We start from the raw sequence: 25336 nt of genomic DNA on the forward strand, positions 1-25336 counted from the left end.
TATCTAGTTTAGAGATCCCATACTCCACAGAGTGTTAAAAAGTACAAAATCATAGAATCATAGAACCGTTAAGGTTGGATAAGACCTCGAAGATCATCAATTCCGACTGTCCATCTACTGCCAATATTGCCCACTAAACCATGTCCCTAAGTACAGGTAGTGTAATAGAGGACCAGGCATGTGTCTTCCAACGCAGATCAGCTGGCTCTAGGTCATGTTGGCCTACGTCCTTTGTTAATTGTTGTTTGTGGATCTGATTTTCATTGCCCGTTTCTCTGTGGGCTGTAAGAATGGCTGGTATCTCAGGCCCAATTCAGTCTGTGTCTGACTCTCTCTGTTCAACAATCCAGATGTTTTTTACCATAGGCATTTTCTGAAAATCTAAAACAAATAAATACGCAGTCCTATCCCTTCACCCCTCATGGGATTAAATATTCCCAGAGTGTTCTTACATGTTTTCTTTCTGTTAAACAACAGCGAGCAGCAAATCACACAGCCACCATTGCAGCCTTGTACACGCCAGTGCTTGGGAATTGCAGTCATAACACAGCCTGGAGCTGGCATCCTCCCTCCCATTGGGACCCTGCCCCAGTGGGCGTCATGCAGCTGATGTAAGGGGACAGCGTGTCAGCCAGGGGCCCCAGCCAGGCTGGATGTGCATCACATAAAGTAAACACAATCACTCCCTCCTCTGCATCATCCCCTTCCCACCACCAATAACCGATATTTACAAATAAGATGATTTGCAGCTCCATCAGTGGAACTTTAAAACAAGCGTTTCCCTGGCAGATTCGTTTGAAATACCAAGTGGTTTTATAATGGGAAAAATTAACCAAGAGCTCTTACATTTCTTTTCTGTTGTTGTTTATAATCATGGTCGACAGAAACGTCATCTTGTAATACTTCACCCACTAATCTTGCCACACAATTATTCATACCAGAAGTGGGGCTGGGAGGAAAAGACGCTTCTGTGATTGTTATATTTTGTAACCTCTTCCTATTTTTAAAAGAAATGCAGTCTGGAACCAAACTGCATGGGTTTACCTCAGCTCAACATCATAGAATCATAGAATATCCCAAGTTGGAAGGGACCCGTAAAGATCAAGTCCAACGTCACATCATTGTCACTCAAAACTTAACGCTCTCAGGTTTGGTGGGTGTGTGTGTAGTTAAAATAGCCTGGGATCTGCTCAAAATTATGCTCCTAGGGAATTAGTGGTGCCTGGCAGCACTTTGTTGCCCTGTCCAGCCATGCTGAGAAGGGACCAGGCCACTCTCCACCTTCTCCCATTGGGAGATGTTTTGCATCAGCTGTAGCTAGAGATATGGGTCTGCTCCAAGTCAATCATATACCTGATTGACTTAGCTACAGGGGCACGGCTAGAAAGTTTGAATAGTCCTTTTAAATGATAGCTTAAGAGTCACAGAAATGAACTAGGAGATAAGGGTGACTGTTGTACTATATGCTGTGACCAGAGCGGGACCAGAGTTACCTACTTCTACAAAGAGTAGGGTGAATGGTTTGCTGTCATGGCCTAACAGCATGCTCCAGAGGTGACCTTCAGGCTTGAAAATTGAATCTGATTCACCCATATGGTGCTTTGTTGACTGTGAATTCCAGTCCTTCCCAGATTCTCTGCACCATCCAGTTACTGAGGACATAAGGGAAGTTAGTACACAATACAGAAGAAACTCAAAGGGTAGCAAGAAGCCTTACACCATAAACTTGGAATATGGTGATGTTAAATTAAGTCCTCAGTTTTCTTTTTCCTTCCTTTTTTTCATTCTGTGTCTCATCTGGGACTAATGAACAGTGTACTAATTAGTGCCAGTGGAAGAAAAGAGCTTAAATGCAAACTTAACCACAAAGAATAGATTGCAATTTCCCAAACAAATTTAAGAAAAGCCAGCGAGTATAGACCAGTTGCTGGAAAGTTGAGCTAAGTTAATTGTGAATTGCTTTGAAGTCAATGGATACTGAAAAACATATATACGTAATTCTTTACCACCACATTCTTTAGGAATTTGCATGTGACAAAACACCAAGCTCCTCAAAACATATTTTATTCCACTTTGTTATTGTTTATAAATATCTCCTCGAGTTCCCAGGAAAAATAAAACCCCTATCACAACTAGATAAAAAACGCAGCGCTCAGGTTGGCGAGGTAGGTACAACACAGGAGAGGAGCGTGCATGAAGAAATGAAGTCACAAAGCTAATTAGCTGCAGCCCCATTAGTATAGCTCATTCCCACGAGTGTCTTTCTACTGAGGAATTCTTCTTGTGGCTGCATTCACAGACACAGCAGAATGGAGCTTTGAAGCTTGTTGGCCAACGTTACCTACTGAAGTCTATCACTGACCTTGCAAGCTCAAGGAGAAGAGCTGTGCCTTCATATCTCCCTTCAGGGACAGTGGTGGGACTATTCCCAGAGCCCAAAGGGTTTGTGTTGTCTCTGAAAACTGAATAATCTCTGTTTTCTGTGCTGTGAGGGTCATTGCTGTGGGATTTGTTGCTTTACGCATGCCAGCCTACACTTCTGCAGCTCTTGCAAGCATCCAGGCTCCCACACAAGTCACTAATTAGTGCTTCTTGCTCCAGGCAACTCTGTGGTTCTGCAGTTTTTTGTACACCTGGCAATTATCAACAGCAGCATCCGGCTCTCTGCAGTGGGTTTCAATGTCTGGTGTATAAATCTACTCAGAAATTATAGCAGCCATCCACCCTAGAATAAGAAAGGCCAGGGCATTATCTGTGTTCTGTGCAAAGGATGAAGTGTAATGTCTGCAGTGATACAGAACAGCCACAGTCTGCCATGCAACAGCACCAGACAGACATGGCTGGAGCATTATTAGTGGACAACAAGAAGGCAGAAGAAGGTAATTAAGGGAATCTGGAACAAACTTGCCCTGTTGGAGCTGGTGATGTGAAAAAGAAAAGCTGGTCTACTGATGCTCATCTAAGATGTTAGAGCTATTGAGTTAAAAACTACTGAAAGTACCTATTCACCGTGAGCTGATGGATGCTCTGTCAAATTACCTCAGCTAAAAAGCTCCTTTGGAATAAATAGATAAGCTTTTGTAAATATTGAGCTGTGTGTGAAATGACTGACACCTTGAGACTGGGGTATAGAAAGGACTGCCCACAATAAATGATCTCTAGCCGTAGCTCAGTGTTTTCCCATTCCTTCTTGATTTCAGTGCTTACTTTCTTCTCTGGCACAAAAAAGAGCAGCAACTCATACACTGGTAATTTGATGGGCGGATGGCTGGATTAGATTATTTTATTGCCCTTTTCCAACCGTAGTGATTCTGAGATTCTACGAATTTGAAAGGAAAAAAACGGGATAAAACAGGGAGATTCGAAACTGTGAGCTGGGGCACTTGAAGCGGTGCATTTCAAGCATTTTGAATATCTTGCTTTGATTTAATAGTAAGAGCTTCACAAATTTGTTTTAGTGGAAATTAACATGTCTCAAGTAAATTACTGAAGTTCTCAAAAATAAAAGTTCAGTTTGAAAAACTAAAATGAGAAAATTCAAAAATTGTGGTTTTTTGAGGCAAAGGAGCTGAATTAAGGCAAGATTTGAAAGCAGAAGAGAAACATAATTGAAATGTTTTCCATTCTGTTCCCAAGCCAAATTTCCTAGGGTTTTAACCTGAAGGAGAAATGGGAAGTGCGTGCCGTCCCAGGCAGTCTGTTATATGAATTCTGAGAAAGAAAAGGATGCTGCCTAGCAAGCAAGACATTCTTCTTTCAATGGAAAGGAGTAGAAAAACCTTCAAAAAAGATGTTTATTAAGTTTTATATGCAATTACCTTAAAGTATGTCGCCGTATGTGCTTAATGCTGCTCTCAAACACAGGGCACTGTTTTATTTTTACATATAAAATAAAACCACAGTTCCCACCAATGGTCAAGGTGCTGGCATCATAACCTGTTCTGTGTAGACCTGTTTAGACCTGCACTGCATTTATTACAGCTCCTGTGTTTTTCCATCAGTGGAAATGGAATTCACTTTTCAACTCTTCTGCTTTTAATAGTAGCACCAACACATGTCTTATATCAGGGAAATACCCTGCTGTTTCCATTCCACAGTATTGTCTGCAAATAAAGATAGTTTTGGTCTTGGTTTGCATTGTGGATTTAAACAATTTTGTGGGACTGAGTAGGAACTGTTTGTCATTTTTGCTTCTGCCAGGAATCACAGCCATCTATCTGAAAGCTCAGCCTGAAGAAGATTAGAGGCATCCCACGTCATGAACTGCAACACTGCTGCAATATATGTCATGCACTGTCTGGAAGGTAATGTTAAGATATAACTTGAGCACACACCAAAAAATGGCTTTTGCAGTGTACAAAGGATGCGAGTTTCATGCCTCAACCATTCCTGTGCCGTAGATTATGTGCTGTAAAACTATGGTGGTCTGGTTACTCTTTCTGCATCTTTTACAACTCACCCATGTGTCACCAACACCCAGGGAGAGGTAAACCTAACTTGAACTGATCACCTCCCAAAAGAGTTTTTAAGACCAAAAAAAAAAAGGAACCGAAATAACCAGGCATGCACATGAACTTCTTCAGAAAAATACACATTTCATCCTTCTTTCCAAAGATTTCCATGTGATATCCAGCGGGTGCTTTACTGAGAAAGCACAGCTACATTTTAATGGATTCACTGATTACGTCTTTTCTACCTCTGTGTTCTTCATGACATAGGACAAACAGGTAGATCTGGTGCTTGTGTGAGCGATTTCTTAAGGAGCTTCCCAAATCAGGATGAGTTAATTCTCAATGTTTTTTTTCCAGTGCCATTTCACGCATCGTATGACAAGTCACATCTGTTTGGTGACTAATACAAAGGGAATATCCCATGCGTGTAAGCGGCACAAGCCTGCCTCACACTCAACCTTTCTGAATTTTTTTCAAGGGCTGGTTATGCAATAAATAAATGGGGACAAACTCATCACGAGAAAGAACTTTTATTCAGCTTTGAAAGCAGCACTTTGGCTTGGAACAATGTCCAGCATCAAAATAATGAGTGCGTGTTACTGCTGACAGTCCTGGAGACAAGAATTCTCCATCCATCCAGAGCCAACTCCTTGAGTCCTCTCTCCTTCATATCTTTGCTCTTGCTTATGGAAAACCCTCAGCTCAGGGAGTGGAGGAAGGGAGTGGGATGGGTTTGTGAGAGTGGATGCCTTGAGATTTAGCTTTTAGCAAACAGGAACAGCGAGCCCCAAAAACCAACAGTGAGGACCTCAGTGGTACCCTTTGTTATTTGTTCCAGTGATGAACAAATAGGACAAGGGTAAATGTGTCCTTGGAGACATCCAAGGTCAGGCTGGATGGGGCTCTGAGCAACCTGATTGAGCTGTAGTTGTTCCTATTCATTGCAGGGAGTTGGACTAGGAGGCCTTTAAGGGTTCCTTCCAACTCAAGCCATTCTGTGATTCTGTGGTGAACCTAAGGGATCCTACAGGGAAGGAGGAGGGCAGAGAAAAGTGGCCTTTATTGTCAACACCCTATGAGCACCAGTCAAACACCAGACATCTTCCTTTTGCAGTCCATACAGTTTTTCTGTAGGACTTCCTGTGGACCACTGAGAAGTGAATGGCATTTGGTCTGTGCCATCTGAAGTTGTCAGTTTAACAATTGAGGACTCAGAGAAAAAAAATAACAAATAATCCTAGCCAGTAGCCCTGGCAGTCCTTGGAGCTTTGCAATACTTTGAAACAGTTGAGCAATAAAGAGGAAATAAGAACGTATTGAAAAGGAGTATTTCATCAACAAGAGGCTAGGGAATAAATCAGAGAAAACCATCTACTGAAAGTAATGTATCTGCTAGGTTTGGCTGAATTTGGGGTTGGTTTTCTTTTTTTTTTTTCCCCTATTCATAAATTGTTCATCAGCAAATCATGGTCCACAGCTTCAAATGGTGTATGACTGCATCATGCCATTAAAGTTTATGAAGCGGTGTCACCACTGGAGCTCTGTTACTTCCACTAGCTGAAATGTTGGCCTTGTGTATGTTTTTACGACCTTTTTTATTATTCTTAATTGTTTGATGATGACAGTATATTTCTTCTTTTATGTAAGTCACCCAGTACATCTTTTGTTCTCTTTTGAGAGGAATTGAAATTCAGAACAGCAGTAATCACTAGCATAGCAGATCTCTTGGGACAAGGGAGGGAGAGAACAGTTACCAGGCTTAGCTCATAGCTGGATAACCCACACATGAATCATTACATGAGGAATAGGATCTATGGAGTCTGTCTCCACCATCTCACCCTCTCCAACACTGGTGGCACAGCCACTATGGGAACTCATTGATCATTAGGGCGGTATTGCTGGGGGTATAATAGAAGCAGAAGACAATTGTTGGGTTCCAGAAAGGTTTTAGAGCTATAGAAGTTCGTTCCTCTTTCAAAAGTTGAGCACTGAATAATTTGCTTTGGACTTTGCTCAAGTAATTTTGGAAGGTCTGTATCTTTTCTGTATTTAGGTGAGTTTTAATGTTCTAATCTGGGAGATGTTTTAAGAGCCCCCTCGTCCCTTCTTTCCTCAGATAGAGTGCTTTGCATATGATGACATTTAAATGCAATTTATTGTAAATAATGACCTGCTTTTCTGGAGTTGTTTAGAAAGGGGAGATTTTCCCTAGATGAGAATTTCCCACTAAGATTCTTGTTTTTTAACAAACTATTTTTAACAGTCTGCAGTCAGCCCTAATGGTTATCAACCTCAAGCTGTAGATTAAGCAACTTGGCCACTCTTGTGTTAGCCTTTGACTGAAGCTGTAGCTGAGTTTTACTGATTGGCACTATGGATTTACCCTGCTTAAACACTGCTTTGAAGCATGCAGGCAGTCCTCACCGCGTCAGTGGAAAGATGAGGGTAATATTGTGAATGGCCGGGTTCCAGTTGTTCATAACTGAAGCCGTGGGACGATCGCCTTTTGTTTAAATGTCAGAGGATCATAGATGTCAAAGACGAGAAACGAACGGCCTTTTAGATCATCAAATCTGCATCACAGCATGGAAGTCATAGAAATCCAAGGAAGAGCAACATTGTGCGAGCGTCACTGTTGGCCCATTAGAGTCACTCTGATTTAGCAGCTCTGATTGACATCCCAACCAAATCCAAGTGGTAGAGGGGCACACGAGGTATTCACTGAAGAATTTTTCTGGACAACACATATGGCCATCTTTTATGTTTCACGGTTAAACTTAATACGAACTATGTAAGGAATCAACTTGAAGAAACTTTGGAGGCCAAGTTAATCAGAATTCTTTAAAGTATAGGCAGTGAACCGTAACCTGGATATGAAATATTTCCCAATAGCGGTTGTAATACAACCAGCTGTACTCTGATTCACTCACACTGATTAGCTGTTACGCTGAAAATAGCTTTAGGATCAGAGCTACTGCTAATGAAGGAATGGACTGCTTTTGGTAGAAACCAGCAGAACTCTATTGGCAAAACAGAACAACATCCATTTCTACCAGCTGAGTATCCAACCAGCACTCGTTTAGTATTAATGCTGTTATGTAACCAGGAATCACTGTTACCCCTTTTCTCTTTATCTTGCTAATTATAAATCGGAAGTACCTCTATAACCTTACCTTAATGGGCGTTGCTCAAACACAGAGTGGTCGAAGAGTTTACTGTCTAGATTGCAAGGTTCAATTTGCTTTGAGCAAATTAAGACCAAAATCAGCACTGTGAGCTTGCAGAGTTCTCCTGGCCTTGTTTGAGGGATTGCAAAAAGCTCTGGCGGGTGTAGTGGACTTGGTTTGTGAATTCTCTGGCAGAGCAGGAAAGAAAAACTATTCTTCCTGACACCTTAGTTTACCCACCAGAATAGCCTCTCTCTCCTCTTTCTCTCTCCACGTATTGTATTCTTCTCTTTATTCTTTTTTTTTTTTTTTCCCCATTGGTTAATTTATTTTTTTTCAAATTTGTGTTCTTTTATAAATGTCCTTTGGCAGTAGTTGTGATTTTTTGGTTAGTAATCCACTTATTTTGTGGTTTAGAAAATATCTCAAGTAACAACTTGGACACGTTGTTGACTGTCATTGTTGGCTGCTCATGTGGCATGAGGAACATGCAAGGAAACACGTCCTTTCATGTTCAGCCCCTCCTTCCCAAACAAAGCAATGATCTTCTTCTTACCATGTATCAAACTGTGTATAACTTCAGGTTAGAAGGGGACAGCAATTTTCATATAAAAACGCAGGTGTATAACCTTGACAGATCTATCCACAAATATATGCATGTTATTATGTCTCTATCCCTCTATTTCTGTATTTGTATACTCGTAGATTCATATCTCTGTCTTTCCAGTCAAGCATAAAAAGTACACTTTTTTTTTTTTCAGATGGAGGTATATTTGCTCCTCTAAATATATTTGCCTGTTGTCTGCATTTCCATATACTGCAGCTGCCACGTAGCTCAAATATTAGTTCTGTATAAGCTCACTTTTTCTTTCTTTTCTGTAAACTTATGAACTGACGGGAGCATTTTTTTCATAACCCATAGATTAAGTCAATATGCCTTTTTCTCAGGGATGAGGGAAAAAAAGCTGAACAAATAGCAGCTGTCTTTCAATAAAATGCATATGATGGCCGTAGGATGTTTGAGGATGTCAAATTTCATTGGAACTAACAAGTTTATTTGCATACATTTGTCCATGTTTTTGGTTGCCAGAGTAAAAGTTGAAGGCTGAACCCTTAGAGAGCAGCTGTATCATATAGTTGGAGGAAGCTGGTTGTATATATTTATGGTAGACTCTATAGGTCCCAGTCAAGATCTTGGCTCCCTTGCACTAGACACTGCATAAACAATTTGCTAGAGACTGACTCTTCTCCAAGGAGCCTAAATAGGCCAGGGAAACAGTGTGACAGAGGAAGAATTATTAGTTCCTTTCTGCAAATAGAAAAACAGGCAGAGGATGAGGAAGTGGCTTCCCAAAAAATGTGTGCAGCTAGGGTGACAACCTAAATTCCCCAGGTCCCAACCCAGCACTTTAAAACTGAAGATCAGAGGAAATAGGTGCGTATACCTCCATAAAGTGTAAGTTTGGAGTCTCAAATGGGTTTTCGGTCAACTCAGGTTATGGGGCTTGGAGAGCAACAAAATCTGAGTGGGGACAGAATGTGAGGGATGTAGAAGTAGTCAGGTTTTTTCAGCCTTTTGGAAAAAAAAGAAGCCCAAATATTATTAATGGCAGCATCATTGTTGAATGTTGCCTGAATAAAGACCGCAGGACTCTAACCACACTTTCAACCCGCTGTCTGCACAACCCATTGCAAACTGTTCCATGCAAGGCACTCAGCCGCCTCTACTTACCCATCAAAGCTATCATTCATGTTAACAGGTAACAGGGGAACCTCAGGCTTGAATTCATTATGAAACCCTTGGAATCGAACCAGCCTGGACAATCAACCTTCTGTTTAACTGCTTCAATATACATTTTTATTATGGAGCCACTCTGGACTTCCTACAAAGTGATTCATAGGTCGTCTTCCCTAAGCCTGCAGCGCTCATCACAATGGGTTCTTGCTTTTAACCGCATTCACTTACGAACTGTCATTCGAAGGCTAATAAATCTGGCTCCAGTCACCAGACTCTGCGGTATACATGAGACAACTGGAGGGTCTGAGCTGCTCAACCACAGTCTTGTTTGGAGGCTGTTTTGAATGATGTTTTTCCATTATTACAGGCTTTACTAATTATTTAGTTTTATTGCAGCGATGCTAACAAGGCCCAGTACTGCAGTGGGACAGCACTAGGCAAACACACAGTAAAATTTTGTGCCCAAATCCTGACTAAATACTGGAATATACAGAGAACTCTCACAAACCAATAGAGGGCTGGGATGTTTATGGGACGCTTTAGACTCAGTTGGACCTCGTTGTAAGTCCTCAAAGTTACAGCAAGCTTTTGGACACACACAGGTCTTGTTAAGTTGTTCACTACCGGATGTCTTGACCATTAATCCTTTCACTGATGGCCATAATCTTCACGCAGATGACAAAGGGTGTTTCTATAGGGCAAGAGGGAATGGCCTCAACTTGTGCCAGGGGAAGTTCAGGTTGGATATTAGGGAATATTTCTTCCCAGAAAGAGTGGTGAGGCATTGGCACAGGCTGCCCAAGGAGGTGGGGGGGTCACCATCCCTGGTGGTGGTTCAGAACTGTGGAGATGTGGCACATGTGGGCATGGTGGGGGTGGGTTGGGGTTGGACTTTGTGATCTCAGAGGTCTTTTCCAACCTTAATGATTCTATGATTCTATGATTTAATCTGTGTTTTTGCTTGAATCCCCATTTCTCATCTTTCTTCCAAAGGAAAGCTGCTCAGAAAGTCAGGAAAACACTAGGAAGTAGGAAGTGTCTAAGATAAAAAGCTTCCTATGATAATTAATAGCTCACTGATGCCACTCATAGTAGTACTGGTGCCAAGAAGTTGAAATAAAATACTGAAAGTGTCAAAAGGATGTTCAGTAAATACCCTTAAATACTGGAAAAAGATAAAAGAGGAAGCCCCAAGGGCAATATTCAAAATGATAATCAGGATCCTAACTTCTTGTGGGTGCAGTGTCCCTTAGAATTTAGATCTCCTACACCCAATATTCAGCCAGCCACCCCTCAGAAGAGTCATTTTACTAGTGCTGCTCAAGTTCCATGTTAATAACTAATTTTAGGCTCTGAAGTGAAATGCCTCTATCAGGAGCATGGTTATCTTTTGCTTCTTCAGCTAAGAGCAGTTTCTTACTCACTCAAAATTTCTCTTCTCATGCTTTTGACGAATCCTACTGGGCATCTTATACTAAATGCTTTGGGTTAAATTCAACGTGCAGAAGGTCAGAGGAACAGCAGAGCATCTGGAGGGATAAACTGGGTGAAGTCAAGTGAGCTATTGTGCTGCAGAAAGGCATTTCAGGTTCCGCAGAGAAGTTCAAACAAATATTGTGGTTGTCGTCATTTATTGTAGAGGGATGCTGGGGAGCAGAGGGGAGAAGTAACTGGAAGTGACTCAGGAGCCAGAGCTTAGAACTTCAGACGTGCAGCTTGACGACCAAACCACCGTAATATCCTTTTTTTTTTTCCATGTAAATAACATCTGATGATGAAGGCGGTGGAATTTTACAGTGGTTCGTAAGCAAACTTGATTTTCAGGTTCAGTAACACTGCAGATCAGTAGTTGCTGTTTCAGTTCCCAGGTTAATTTTATGGAATATTTTGTGTTGTGCCAGACTTTAATTAATTCCAAATGATTTCTGCTTTCCCTTACTTTTTTTCCCCCCTTTTGCATGTTACTATCTTACAGAGGAACTAAACTCCCAATTTTCTCTAAGACCGGTAATTATATGCGTAAGTAATCAAAAATCTTCAGCATTTTTCTGCAAACCAATTACAGACATTTAGGATAAAGATAATACACTTCCTTGAAACTACATTAAAAACTCATTGAAGTAAAAGTAAATGAAATAACGTAGTTAAACTACTCAAGTGAAATTTCAAGGCACAGTTTTCGAGGAGACAAAAGCCTTCCTGTTTGTTTTCTTATGTGCACGACATTTTCAGACCATATTTTCTAATATATAGCACGGAATTGTGACGTGTTTTCAAAGCAGACTGTTTCTGGTACGTCAACTTCTGACGCTGAGCATCTTGCGTGTGGACTGCCCTGGTTGAAGCACTTTGTGCTTGTAGGATGTGCTCTTCACATTCCTTTCTTTTTCTAGTGGTGCTTAGGATAAAAATCAGCCTGATAGAGGAACTTTCTGCAGTGCGATGTTGGGTTTTCAACACCACTTCCTAGCATCCACGTAGATCATAGCATCGTAGACTCATAGAGTGGCTTGGGTTGGAAGGGACCTCAAAAACGTAGACAGTGCCCAAAGAAGCCTAAATTGTGAGAGCACATGAAACTGTTCCCTTTTGCACCGGACAGGTAGGACTAAATTGGAGATGGACACTTGTAGGTAGGACAGTTTGCACTGGTATCTCTGCAGGTCCGCTGTGATTTACCAGAATGACTACAGATGATTTCTTCTCTCCCTGAAGAATGCTCACAGCTTCCGCTTGTTGCCAATTGGCCCGTAGGAGAAAAATTGTCTTCCATCTTCCCACTTCATCACAGCATCAATCAACCGGCGCATTGTTCAGAATCTCCCTCTTCACTGCCTCTTCAGCCCTGCAGCTTGATTTAATCACACGTTAACATGCTCCTATTTATTGAGCTCCCAAATCGCAAGGTCCATGAGCAGAGTGTTGAAGAATCATTGAATCACAGAATGGCTTAGGTTGGAGGGGGGCCTTAAAGACCATCCAGTTCCAACTCCACTGCCATGGGCAGGATTGCCAACCAGCAGATCAGGCTGCCGAGGATCCCATCCAACCTGGCTTTGGATGCCTCCAGGGTGGCTGCTTCCAGAAGTGACTGGAGCATTTCTTAGGGGCAAAACACTGATGTCAAGAGCAAACGCACCAGGTTACTCCTCTCCTCCCATAGTGGCTGCTGGAGTGTTGGAATTTGTTTGCAGGAGGAGCCAAGGGCTGGGGGGAAGTCTCGGGCTATGGAGATGGTCCATACCCCATATTTCTGGGGTCACAGACCTCTGGACAAGGGGCTCAGGGAGTTTTGCTGAAGGTGCTGCTGGGCTGCCTGTGCTCTTCTCATTTTGCATTCCCGTCTTTATCACAGCAGTGATTTCCTTGCTTGCTTCATTTGTAGTAATGATAACATTGTAAAAGCTTGCCCTTTCAGAGAGCAGGAGTGCTTTGAGTCACGGACCTGCTCTGTGAATCAGAGCCCTTTTCTTCCCTTCCAATGCTGTCTTCTTCCCATCCTGCCTCCCTGCTCAGGAGCCCTGCCAGGTCCCCAGTGACAGCATGAAGCCTTTCTTTAATACACGACTTTAAACGACGAAGAAAAGAAAAAAAAAAAAAGAAAGAAAAACCAAACAACAACAACAACAACAACAAAAAAAAAAACAACACAGCAAAGCAAAGGCTTAGAAAAGCAAAGCACTGCTGCCTTTTTGTGCGCATCCTCCCCCTTCCCTTCCCCCCCCTGGGAGGCAGGAGTGGAATAAGCGAAGTCAATGCATGAGATTTTAATTCGAACAAGTTGGTGGCATGGCTGCGGGCCAGCGCGTCCCCCCCACACCCCCCCCCTCCCCCCCGTGCCGGCTCCCAGGCCCCCAGGAAAGAGCAGGGCGGGGGTGTGGGCTGAGTCAACAGCACGGATGCACTTTCTCAGCAGTCAGCTGGGACGTGCGCTCGGGTTATTCTGTTTGAGTGGGATTGCTGTCCCCTCGTCTCGATCTGTTTTGGAGACAGGGCTGCGGTGTTTTCGTGTCCAGTGGTGGAACGGGAGGCAGAGGGGGGGAAAAGGGATGAGGGGAAGGAGAGTCTGCAGCAGGGAGTGAGTGTGCAGCAGGATGCAGAGTTGGAGAGGGAAAACCCGGAGAGAGTGGAGTATAGATGGATCTAGGAATATCCTATAGGAATTCCTGTAGGAATATAAGAGGTGGAGAGGGAGCAAAGCTGGATATAGCAACGGGTGCATCAGAAGAGGGGGAGGGAAGAAAGGGGAGAAAGTGCAAGGTGCTGGGGTAGTGCAAGTGGCTCAAGGCTGCAGGGTTTAGTTTTTCGGACACGCCGACAGGTAGCTGAGAGCAGGGGGGACCATCCAGCTGTGTGCTGCAAGAAGACACAAGCCTTTAGTTAGACACTGAGTAAGAAGGAGAGGAGGACAAAACCTGAGGGATGATGCAGCAAAGGAGCAGTGGGGTGACGCAGTGGTGGGGACAGAGGACAAAGCATCGCTCTATGCAGATGGAGGGATGGGCAAAGGACGCAGTCGTCAGCCCGGAGTTGTTATAAACATCCTGCTGAGGAGGAATCTTGCTGTTTCAAATCTCTCAGCCTGAAGCAGTTCCAGCTAACCTCTCCAAATAACAAATACGGTAATGGATGTTTAGCCCTGCTTCCCCCCATACACACACGTTGTCAGCCATTATTTTGGCTAAACATTTTAATGACTATCCCCCCTTCCCTAAAGTCATGTTTATTATTGCAGCTAAACACTGGCTTTTTGAATAGCTTTTTTATACATCCTTTTAAATGTCTTCTCTAATAATCCAGAGAAACTTCTCATAAACTCCCCCTTAGTGGGAGAGGGGCAAGATTGCTTGGGCAGATTAACCAGGCATGTCTTCACTGTCTGTATTTTATAGAATGTGGTCTAATATAGCTAATGCAGAAAGCCATCAGCAGGATTTTTACTAGGTATTTAGCTGCTAAGCTTTGTTACTATCAACATTTATGTGCTTATTTATTTATTTGGACCGAAAAGCACGCCGTTTTTTTTTCTTCCCTTATCACTTTTCCAACAATGAAAAGTGTTTGCCTATAAATCCATTGGCAAGAGATCTGAACATCTACTGCTTTAAAGCACGACCATGTGGTCTTCTTTCATATCGTTCTGAACCCAGGTTGAGTGGCTGTTTGCAGTTTTCAGTAGGGCTAATTATCCTTGTTGTTTTTTTCACGAAATAGACATTTTTGGAGACAGAAGAGTGTCCTGAAAGATTCAACTATCCTCTTCTTAAATTTCACAAGTCTTCTTTTCAATAAGAAAGCAAGAGGAGAGAGAATTCAGCAAGACTGGTTGTAGTCCGCTCAAAGCATCATGTATTTTGGTGGCAATCTCTCTCTAAAAGAACTTGCTTCTCCCTTGCTTCCTACCGTACAGAATCACTTTATTCATGCAGATTGCTGCCTCACAGAGTGGGAATTGTCCACGCTCAGTGTTCATAAGCCTGGCAGTGTATTTCCTGCCACAGGTTAACAACAAGGCATGAACCTACCTGCTCCAAAATTGCAATTATGCTGTAGGGTAGAAGAAAGCAGAATTCATCATCATGGGCAGCTTTGCTCCACGGTGAGAATGAAAGGTTCAATTAAGTTTGTGGTCATAGAGATGCCATCAGTCTCTAATCACATCCTGTTTTGACTCTAAATGGGTTTTGTTTTCCAGGTCTGGGAGCTGTGCACTCAAATCCCTTAGGTTAGACATGTTGTTTGTTCGTGTATCCCCTGCATCTTTGTATGGGTAGCCTGCTTTTTGTGAAAAAAAAAAGTGATAGCAATGATGCATCTTAGATAATACTCCCTACAAGTGGATTTCAAATGGTTTGATATTGCATTTAAAGTCTCTAAACAAATCACTGCCACAAACCTTTGTTCTCCAGGGCCACAGTGCTCAAGGTAAGAACAGGCGGGTTCACACAGCAAGAGCGACTCGGGTTAAATTCTTGGAACAACATCCTAGCAATAATGAAACAAAGTTTTTGAGAGCTTAGACTTCATGTAAGTTCACGAAGAATGTAAAGCTTTCCAAGGGTAATTTCCAGCCCAAGCAGTCCTTAGGAACAGGGCGAACAAACTGCTTTTAGAAATGACATGGGCAAAACCGCTCCTGTCTTTGAAGAGAGCAGTAACAGTGACCTTGAGTTCCCTTCTGGCTCTGCTTCTATGAATGTCCCCACTTTATACATGGGAAACGAAGGCAGAGAGCGGTGAAAGGCCACATGCAACGTCACAAAGCAAAACTGCAAGTAGAACTTAGGTCTGTTCTCTGCGGGGCAAGGCAAAAATAAAGAAATTAAAAAAAAAAAAAGGAAAGAAAAGTAAATAGTGGGATTATTATAGGCTTTTCCTCCAAATTCTAGAGTTTTCTTCATTTCTTCAGCATTTGAAAGGAATCATTACCTGCCGTTCGAGTGTAGATCAACTTGTCCAGAGCAAATCATCCTCTGCCTTAGAAAGGAGCTGCCTAAAGATAAATGGTTTGGCCCATTCAGTTCTTTCCAAGCCAGTAAAATCTATTGGATTCTTTGTAAATTTTTTGTCACGTTTGAAAAGTAATTGAAAAATGCAAAAATTGTACACTGAGCAGGTAAGAATTAGAAGGGGATATTGGTCACTATGTTACTGGTGATTAGCACTCATTATAATTGCAGCCCAAAATAGAAGCCAATTACAGTCATAAATTTTGTTCAAGAACACTGCTCTCACTTTGAGCTTGCAGTCACTGTCCTCCAGTTTTGGTATCACAGAATAATAGATTCATAGAGTCACAGAATGGTTTAGGTTGGAAGGGACCTTAAAGTTCGAGTAGTTCCCACCACGTGCCATGGGCAGGGTTAGATCCACTAGAGCAGGGTGCCCAGATCCCCACCCAACCTCCCCTTTGGTATTCCAGAACATAAAATAGACAATCAGTGTTAGTTTTGAATGGTTTCAGCCATTAATCACAGGGGTATTGGTGAGATTCTAAGCTCAGATGATAATTTCAATAAGCCTGAATCAAACCCTGGGTCTGCGTACCCCTGAATGTAGAGGGGAAGGTGGAAGGAGCGACACAGTCTGGTCTCCCAAGCTGGATCTGGTTTCCCATCCAGCAGCTGTACCCCACCCATTTAATGTGCTAAAACCAGAAAAGTCTAGGCTTCAGGACTGGTAGAAAATTCTTTTGAAACTGCCTTCTCTCATTTTCTTACAGAAAGTTGAGTTTTTCAACTAAATTGAAAACATTCACGGAAAGCATGTTTGCCTCAAAATTTTCATATTTCCACCAGAAAACAGCGAATCCAGTTTTATCTGCAAGCAACTACTGTCAACTTTTAGTAAAAAAAAAAAAAAAAAATAGTAATCGCAAATTGAAAAATAATCAGTTTTTGATGCAAAGTCATAACTTTCCATGGCAAAACCTCCAAATTCCATTTAAGGGCATGTCTGCATTCTAGACAGAATAACAGACACACAGGCGAGCTGTAAACTAGCTCTCTCCAGTACCAGTAAGAGTCTCCTACTGGCAGTATCAGTGCAACACAGACTGCTCTACACACGTCTCCAACAGGAGTCAGCTACAAGCATGTGTTCCTATTAATGCCATGCTGGACAGTGGCTCAGAACCATCTTTTCCTTTTCCTTTGGCCAATATCTTTGGAAAATTATTAATCAACCCCGTAATGAAATTAGTTCATTGGGTCCCATTCTGTCTTCAGTACCAGACGATTGTGGGGGGACGTAGGCAGTGAAGTAAATTCATGGTGTTGACTTATTCTGCACCTGGTCCCTTCTTTACAGCTTCTTCGGTTGGAGAATCTGTAGAAGAAATGAACCTCTGGTTTCACTCGTAACAAGGAGTAGCCAATGCCCCTTGGCTTGGGGACGCTGAGTGGTTTGTAGAGCATCACATGGGAAGCGTGCGAGGAAATCTGAGACCAGGGCCCAGCTCTCTGCCACCTCCCATCACTTAACAACAAAGTGGTATTTTCTCTGTGCAGGAAATCGGATCTCAGTCTTTAGAGGCAAGACAGCCTAGAGAGCAATTGCTTCTCTCCTGGCCAGACATATGCCAGTAAGTGTTGGCATTAGGCACAAAGAGAAAAGGACGAGAGATTTTCCTATTGACCTTTGCGAGCTTTAAAAAGGCTCCCATTGGTAATGCTAAAGGCAACATATATTATTGTTCAAAAGAGAAGTGCCTCTAGCAAGTTCCTGATGGATAATAGTGGTGTTTACTTAAGGAAACTGGGTAATCACAGAGGTTATTTTTTATTGGGTGCCATCCTTTTTAGCATCCTCGTACACAGCCGACGTCAATGTGTGTCATTAACAATGACTTGTAAAAGGATACAGCAGTTGCTAAGGAAACCTCTGTTGCACAGGAGCTAAACAAATAACAGAAAATTAAGCAGGGAGCAGAGGCCAAGAAGGGCCTGATTCTGCAAATCTTCACTCGTGCAAGCAGCTGTAGGCTGCAAAACTTTGGAGTTTGCTAGATATTCATCTGCTCATAGAAGAAAGTTTGGAGATGCAGATTGCTTGTCAGAGACTGCTCAAATTTTATACAGCTTAAAGGCAGCGTACAGTAGAAATAGTACATAGCTATTTCTGAATATAATGGAATATATTTCAGGCCTCTGAATATAATTAATTGTCATTTCAAAGCATCTGTGTTATCTTTGTTGTGATACTAATTTCACTGAGAGATGCTAACAGGAAACACCAATGTACATTGGTCGATGTGGCACTGAGGGACGTGGTTTGAGGTTGGAATTGGACTTGATTATCCTAGTGGTCTTTTCCAACCCTAATGATTTTTTGATTCTGTGGACATAGTTGTGATGGGCTGATGGTTGAACTTTGTGATGTTAAAGGTCTTTTCCAGCCTTTATAATTCTTTGATTCTGTGATTACATAGCCTTCAATCATCCATTCATCTTCAGGAAGTGTGTAGCAGATTGGTCACCGTTAGGCATTAATGGGATGTGTCCTCAGGATGTACCCAGGTATCCCTGTGTGCTTCAAAGAGGGATTTTCATGGAAGGTCCATTTGGTCATAGTCAATCACATCATGAGTCAGCCCCAACAGCCTGCAACAAACACAAGGTTTGTAACAAAAAGCATAAAGTTATAACCTGAACGTTGTGGAAGTCAGTAGATCAGTTAGGGTGGTGAGCCTTGAGCTCAAAGGAGCCAGAGCACTTGACTGAAGTTCTGATTTTAAACTCATTTAGGTAGAGGGTTGCAAATTGCTGAGTAAACATTGATCCTTCAACTTCAATCAGATTTGTTTCAGCTCATTTCAAGCCAAGAAAGGGAATGTTTCACCAAAATAAGAGTGACCATTCTGAATCTGTAGCAGTGGAGCAAACCAGTGTGAAAGTGTGTGAGTAGACAGTGAGACCTTTAGGGGAAAGGACTCTCTTTTCATTGAACCCAGGACAATGGGACCAGGATTACAGGGTGTTACCATGATACAAATGAGACACAGTATTAAGGAAAACAAGTGTTACCATAGAAACAGCTGATAAATGGGCACATGCAAGAAATTTGCCCTTAATTTGTGTGTTTAAGTGGGAGGGGAACTATTTTGATCCTGCTTAATTGCAGCTGATCCTATTTAATTGCATTTTTTTCCTACCGAGTCCAATGTAGTGTCACAGCAGCAGGATAAAACTTTAGTCATCTGTAATCTTACCTTCTGCCACCAGGAAACTGAGGGAATGAGAGATGCCTGTGCTAGCTCCCATTAGCAACATGCATTTATGCTTGCCTCAGTTTCACCAATCTAAAGCAGGAAAAGGAACATACATGGGGGAAAATACCACCTCCTTTGCTTGAGTGGGAATAGGATCAGGTCCTGTGCTGCAAGGAATGGGGGATAGACTTTTCCTGTTTGACCTTTGCAAGGTGCTAATGCTGATTTTAAGGTCGCAGGAGAAAGAGCTCTGCATTTAGCAAAGCGGAAAAACAGCAGCTAAGTGTGGAGAATCGGAAACCTGATTTGAATAAGAGTAACCAGATTGTAGGAACTTTAAATAGAATGGCAACTAATGTAATTAAAATGGAAAGGTTCAAAGCACATTAAAGGCCATTAATATGCAATAAGGAAATTCTTAACTTGCTGTATCTCCAAATACACAGTCCTGAAGGTGAAAGGAGCAGTGCCCATCAAACCAACTCTTTCAGGGAGGGCATTGGGTTCAGTGCATGAGAAAGATTCAGTTGCAAAAGCATTGAGTGGAAAGTTTGGTTATTGCATGATGTTTGGCATGATGGAGCCTTGATAACAAGTGCACTCCAGCCATGAAGCAGATTCATGTGAACAAACCTGTCCTTCAGTCTCCCAAGGTCTACCAAGCCAGATAAATGCATATAAATGAAATAGAGAAAGGGCAAGGCTGGTTGAGCTGTCCTCATGAGCTGACTTTGTGGCACTGAGGGACATGGTTAGTGGGCATGGTGGTGACAGGTTGGGGTTGGACTTGGGGATCTTGGTGGCCTTTTCCAACCTTAATGACTCTATGATTCTATAGGCGTGGTGGTGATGGGTTGGAGTTGGATGTGATGGTCTTTGAGGTCTTTTCCATCCTCAATGATTCCATGGTACACAGCTCCTATGATGGCTGGTACCAGTTGCTTCAAAAGAAAGCGTGCTCCGCACCGAGCAGCTCTGAAACAACCAGCCTGCAGGGAATCTCCTCCCCAGACTCCCCTGTTAGATGTTAGCTTAAGTCCTTATACCAGATTATGGCCCTAAATATAGCTTCATTTCAGAAGCAGATTGTTTTATTTTAGCAGTAGAAATGGATGACATTTTTTTGGACTGCGAAGCAGCGCTAATAGCATCGCTCTTCTAACATTTTTCAAAGCTTCAAACAACTAAATGAAAAATTCCCATTATGTATTATCCTTTCTACACTGAAAGGATTAAAACCAGCTAGTCAACACAAGCCCTGCACATCCTAATTAACTCCTTTTCTTGTAGGTTTAAATGATTCATTTAAGCTCCCTGCATAAATATACATTTCACTTAATGGAACTGGAATTTTGCCATGGATACCACTCAAAGCAGGATTACACCTCTGTGCATCAGCGTAGCTGGGTGAATACAAACTCTTGGAACCCCACAAAGATAGCAACAAACACTTGGAAGAGTAACAGAAAGCAGGAATTGATGGATGGCAAGTTCTCTTTGCGGGGACTGAGATATTTTTGGTTGGAGGTGTCATAGCCACCACAGGGTGGGGAGGCAGCAACCACATGCGCTCACTCGTACCTACACACGTGCTTTGAATATTCTCACAGGAACTATTCCCAAGCATATGTTTAACAGATTAGGTTTTATACAGCGTGTCCCACCTCCAGTAAGTGCCATGTGCCAGATCGCCCAAATTAAGGCCTTATATTTCTTTTGCACGATGACAGCGCAGCTTGTCCTGCAGCAGAGATCCTCATATTCCTGTTGCCTAAGGAAAGCTGCGAGGCAGTTTTTTGGACCTTGCATTTGTCAAGAGCTGCTCAGACGTGCTGTTTTCCAAGTGCTGGTGTTTGAACTCATGAGATGCTGTGGGCTAAGGGCCTGTTTTAGCCATGGCGGCACAGTTCTCCTTCTCGAATCTCAAAGGAGTGCTGCTAAGTGTGTGTCTCTTATTTGGTGTCTGCAATCTGCTTTTTCCTTTTGAGAGGAAATCTTAAAAAACAAATAAGGGATAACAGTTTCCAGTCTCAATGTGATTTGTTTCCTACTAAGATAAATAAATAGATACGATGATAGAAAACGTAGACCCCTTGTAGTCACATCCTAGATATTTACATTGTTACAGCTCCAGTTTTAATCCTACGTAATGGAAGATGCTCCTACCAAGAGTCCATCCACAGCTTCTTAAAGATAGTAGTGTCATGGTTGAAACTTCTGCTCTGGGAGATGCAGGTGCCTTTGCATTCTCTACTGGACAGCAGGGAAAATTCTCCTTCCTCTTCTCCTTGATTTTGGTTCCTTTCCTGAGGATCTCACTGAACCTGAATGGGATAAGAAACACAGAAAGCGAATGGCAACGTGGGCCCAGACACAGTGCTACAGTGGATGTCACCAGGAGGAGAAGGAGGGATGTGTCTCAGCATTAATAAACAGCAATGAATCATTAGTGACAGGCAACATCTTTGGCTGATGTATGTCCGTGGAGCTACGTCATTAGTGGACACCACATACACTGCTATTTTTGTTACATCTGTATCTGGCCCCTCTCATTTTTGCAGCAAAACTAGTTTTTGACTTCTGACAATTTGCCTGCTAAATCTCCTGTTTTATTATGTAACTTCATTGTCTTGAAGCAAGAGATGAATCCCAATGATTTCCATTCTCCTCCCATCTGCTCTTTGCTATTCTATAAAGGAAAGCCAAAACCCAAACACAACCCAGATGCTAAAGTGAATTCTAGAGACTGGTAGGATTCAGTATTATAGTTTTTAGCTGAGAAACCAGAATATTCTGAATCCAGCAATGGAAAAGTATCTGGAACCATTTCCGATTGGAGGCACAATAATGCTAAAAGAGTGGATAACTAGGAAGTTTTTATAATTGCATCAATTACAGATATGACCACAGTCCATTTTGCATTTCAAATGAAGTGAAATAGATGTTCTGGGTACGAATATCATCACACACTGGTGTTATTACTTGATATGAAAGAAATCGTTGACCCTGAAGGCTTTACGAAATCTCTTCTGGAGTTGTTGGGGCATTTGTTCCTGCCAATTCGAAGCACATTTTCATAGCCCAACATGTAAGGGTATAGCATGGAGTGGTCTGAAGACGGAGACGATGCTGGTCTTCTCGGTGTCGTATAAAGGAATGACCTTCTGGATGTCACAGATGTCACAGAAATCACTGCGTTTTCAAAGAGAATGTATTTGCTTCTGATTTAAAGCCCAGAGCAGAAGTAGGAAACTTATGCCATGAAATAATTAAGCCAAATTCCTCTCAGTCCCTCCATGCCTCATGTCCCACCAGGCAGGAGCTTCCATTCAGCGAGCCATGTTGTTAGCCAGGGCTCGTGGAGTGCATTGCCATGGGGTCAGCTGTGAGTGTGGTCCTTCTGGGTGACACCAGAGGGTGAAATACCCAGGCTGGAACAGAAAGCAAGGTAAAAAAATGTCAGTGGCATAGAAAAAAATGCAATATTAAGTCTTAATTTTGACATTTTGTCATTAAGCTTGTGAGGATTCTGTACAGAATCCTCAGTGGGACTGTAACACTTGAACAGACTCAGGGCACTGCTCATCAGGTGGAAAATAGGTTCATTAGCCTCATATTTTTAAGTCTCATACAACTGTGCCTTGAATTAGCCCACTCCCTTCCAATGACCTTTCTTGCAGCATATTTTGGATATTAAGAAGAGCTGGATCTGGGGCAGAGCAGCTCACCCCTCAAGCCAGGAAGCTGAGATGCAGCCAACTCAGAGGAACTTTTCTCTCTCTCTCTCTTTTTTTTTTTTTTGAACCGTGCACGTTGCCAAAAGATTAGAAATGACAATCATTAACGAGAACAAGAGCCAGGGTAGGACAGAATAACAGAGGGAACCACTACTGGAAGTGCTCCTCCAGGGTTCATAGAGGCCAAGGGGTTCTCAACCCTTCTCGTAGGGTGGATGATGTTTTGGTACTGAGATTCTCTGCGGAGAACATGATCCCACGGACCCCACCTCTCCTTCCATTGGAAAGAGAGGCAGCTTCAGCAGTTTGCTTACGTGGGAAGTGACGGTAATGAGGGAGAATTGAATGTAGCTTTAGCTGCCTTTAAATGATTTAACAGCTGGATGGAAGGAGATGTGACCGCCACAAAAGTTGTTCCATTGGTTTTAGGAGCTGGACTGGCTTCCAAGCGAGCGAGCCAATTTCAGAGCTTATATATGGTGCCTGTGGGAATCCCAAATCTGAGCACCAGTTTGGGACGGCTGTCTTCTTCAGACCCATGATGCCTTCAGTGACATTGACTTTGTCACCAAATCTGCACAAACCCCTCCTTAGTGAGGTTCGTGTGACATGGGTAGAACTTTCTACCAAAGGTTACGAAAAATGTGTGCTGGTCCAAGAGAAATCCGCTGGATGTTCCTCAGGGCAAGAAGTTTTGGAACAACTAAGAGTTAAGGAGTGCAGTAGAAACACTTCTGGAACAAGTGTACAAAAAGAAGGGAAAAAAAAAAATCGCAAGTGAAGTTTTCGTAGAAATCTTTTTTTTTTTTTTTTCCCTTTAGAAAAACTCTCTTTGCATTTCTTGCATTTCTGTTTTATAAATTCCAGCTCTATCCATTCCTTCCGGTGTGGGTAATCGCAGAGCACTGTGCTATGCTTCAGAGTTCAGAAATCTTTGTCCTTGTCTAAACTTTGCACTACGGGCCTTGTTTATGAGCTGTCTGGAGAGGATCTGAGACTCAATGGGGCATTGTTCAATAAATAATAAAAGCCAGACACGACGAGGTTGCTTTTTATATGAGGCTTCTCCCACAGGAGATACTATATGTGTAAGAACATGGATTCTGCCTCCATAGAATATAATTTATACTCATCAAATTAACTACCACTTTGACGTTGTGTCATATGATGTAATTTATAACATCACATGTGAAACATAAAGTCACTTTTTAGGACGGGACCTTGTTGTGATTTAGATGCTGAGGGAAGCTGTAATTCGTTCGTGTCCGTGAGATACAGAAGTGGCATTTTGCTTCATGTTTAATAACAAAAGAATTAAACGTGGGCCTTCCTGACCCTCCACATTGTGCTGAAGAGTCAGATTTGTCCATTCATCTCATGATAAGCGTTGCAGTGCTAAGGCAAGAGGTGATGTCAGTCTCATTGGAAATACCTACGCAGTGGTTAGAGTTAATGGAGCAGATGTTCAGATTTTGTTCGCCCTTGCGCAAGGCCCAGATTAGATAGCCCTGTTCCATAATCACTCTGTTTTCTTCTGGTCAGTAACACTTAGTTTCATCTTCACTGAAAACACAGTTGTTGAAACCAGATATGTGATAAAAGCATTTCATGATAAAGGAAGGGAAGCTCTAATCTCTCTGAAATCCTGTTACTGAGCGGTGCAAGTGGTGACAAAGCCCTCATTCCAGGCAATTCCTGATTTTTGAATAGGATCTGTATCTTTCTGAATCAAAGCACAAAATTACAGCCTATCCTCTTGCATTACTGCTTTTTCTGCGCTTCTGTCACCCGTCTGCTTATTGCACAGATCCATCAGCCTCAACCTTTTCATTAGTTCATCTGTTTGAAAGACGCAGTGATCAGGTATAAAAAAAGGCTTAAGATAATATGTCATCATCTCTTGGAATATGAGATAAATGATATTAGTAGTGAAATGTGCCATAAATCATCTTTATCTGCACAGCTGGATGGGATTTAAAGGAACATGGTCCAAAAGACAGAACGTGTCTTTACCTTTGCATTATTCAAAGTGCCTAAGGTCAGACTGTAGCTTGATCTAAGACAGCTTTCATCGTGCTTCCTTGCAGAGCTTGTGCTGCTAGAAAGGCTCTAACAACATTACTTCTCATTTTGAACAAGATTTTGCCCTTGGACTTCTACTTTGTCTGCCAAGGCACTGGTTTTGTTCCAAATATTAGTGGCTGTTGCAAGCTCAGGAGCAGGTTTATGCACCCCAGTTCCTATCACTGTTGGCAGTTTGTCTTGCCACAACCCATCTCTATGCACCCTTCTTATGCTTTGGAGAAGTCAAACTGAAACTGCAGGAAAACATGATATGACCTCACTCACTTCAACCACAAGAAGAATATGGGGACCAGTGCAAAAGCGTTGCTGGGGCTTTTCCACTCTCAGGCAACCCAAAACCAGGCCTGAAGGTGAGCAACAGGTAAGCAGTGAGGAGCAGGGAGAAAACTTGACACCAAGGTGGTCTTGAGGGCATTGCCAGGCAGTGGGGCATCCATAGCCTTAGTCTG

The 25336-nt window shown here is 42.4% G+C and overlaps 1 long non-coding RNA gene across 1 annotated transcript in view; it reads left to right on the forward strand.

Annotated features, from left to right (window-relative positions):
* Nucleotides 4138–25336, forward strand: part of LOC110387214 — a 46441-nt gene continuing 25242 nt past the window's right edge. Inside the window, exon 1 of the long non-coding RNA XR_002432439.1 lies at nt 4138–4304. This is a non-coding gene — a long non-coding RNA (uncharacterized LOC110387214). The remainder of the gene's footprint in view (nt 4305–25336) is intronic.

This window comes from Numida meleagris, chromosome 21 (assembly GCF_002078875.1).
Source record: "Numida meleagris isolate 19003 breed g44 Domestic line chromosome 21, NumMel1.0, whole genome shotgun sequence".
In the NCBI taxonomy this organism is placed as follows: domain Eukaryota; kingdom Metazoa; phylum Chordata; class Aves; order Galliformes; family Numididae; genus Numida; species Numida meleagris.